The 1,261-nt window shown below is 45.0% G+C and overlaps 1 pseudogene; it reads right to left on the bottom strand.

Annotated features, from left to right (window-relative positions):
- Nucleotides 1-853: 853 nt before the first annotated feature.
- Nucleotides 854-946, bottom strand: LOC136332772 (U6 spliceosomal RNA; annotated as a pseudogene).
- Nucleotides 947-1,261: the final 315 nt, after the last annotated feature.

The following is a 1,261-nucleotide window of genomic DNA, read 5'->3' as shown; positions in this document are numbered from 1 at the left end:
AACAGACATGCTAACTACATAGGGAAGTGACTGCAGCACTTGTTTTGGGGGACAGATGACAAGGAAGGTCCTTGAAGGTGGTGACACTTACATACTAAGAGCATGTGGGTATCCAGGTGGAAGGACTGTCTTGGACAAAGGCACAGAAGAGAGAAATAATGTGGTGTGTGCAGGAAAATGACAAGCAGTTGGTTTTGGTAGAACATAGGTAGGTGCCGGAAAATGTAGGGCTTTCTAGTAAATTGGACCATATGAAATTGTCATTTTTGTAGGTCAAAGCAAAAATAATCAGATGTCATCCATTTTTTTTTTTTTTGTATTTTTCTGAAGTTGGAAATGGGGAGGCAGTCAGACAGACTCCCACGTGCGCCCGACCGGGATCCACTTGGCATGCCCACCAGGGAGCGATGCTCTGTCCATCTGGGGTGTTGCTCTGTTGCGACCAGAGCCATTCTAGCGCCTGAGGCAGAGGCCATAGAGCCATCCTCAGCTCCTGGGCCAACTTTGCTCCAATGGAGCCTTGGCTGCAGGAGGGGAAGAGAGAGACAGAGAGGAAAGAGAGGGGGAGGGGTGGAGAAGCAGATGAGTGCTTCTCCTGTGTGCCCTGGTTGGGAATCGAACCCGGGACTCCTGCACACCAGGCTGACACTCTACCACTGAGCAAACCGGCCAGGGCCTAGATGTCATCCATTTCTTATGGTTCAAGCTAAAATGTCACCCTAAGTTCCTTGGATCTTAGTATTTCCCAAACTTCTGTCATTCTTGAACCACCTTCATGATTTGTACCGTACATAAGTTTCTACCTACTAAGCACCCACTTAATTTTTATTTAAAAAGGCTTATATCTTTACTTAAGCAAATTTATTTTATTTTATTTTTTATTGGTGCCATGCTGATCTTCTCTGTATCATTCTGATTTTAGTATATGTGCTGCCAAAGGGAGCACAAATAAATTTATTTTAAAAGGAAACTTTAGGTCATTGTTATTGTTATCATTGCTTTGACCGATCAACTCTCCTCAGTTAACAAATTAGGAACCAGGTTCCTCATTTCTGGTTTGTCATTTACCACATTTAAGCTACTTGCTCAACCTCTGTGAGCCTTGGATTCTCATCCTTAAAATGCCCCATGAAAGCCCTAGCCAGTTGGCTCAGTGGTAGAGCATTGGCCCAGTGTCTGGAAGTCCTGGATTTGACTCCCAGTCAAGGCACATAGGAGAAGCAACCATCTGCTTCTCCACCCCTCCCATTTTTTTCTCCCC

The sequence above is a fragment of the Saccopteryx bilineata genome, chromosome 3 (assembly GCF_036850765.1).
Source record: "Saccopteryx bilineata isolate mSacBil1 chromosome 3, mSacBil1_pri_phased_curated, whole genome shotgun sequence".
In the NCBI taxonomy this organism is placed as follows: domain Eukaryota; kingdom Metazoa; phylum Chordata; class Mammalia; order Chiroptera; family Emballonuridae; genus Saccopteryx; species Saccopteryx bilineata.
Note: the sequence above shows the minus strand (reverse complement) of the source record. Positions and strands in the feature narration are given on the sequence as shown.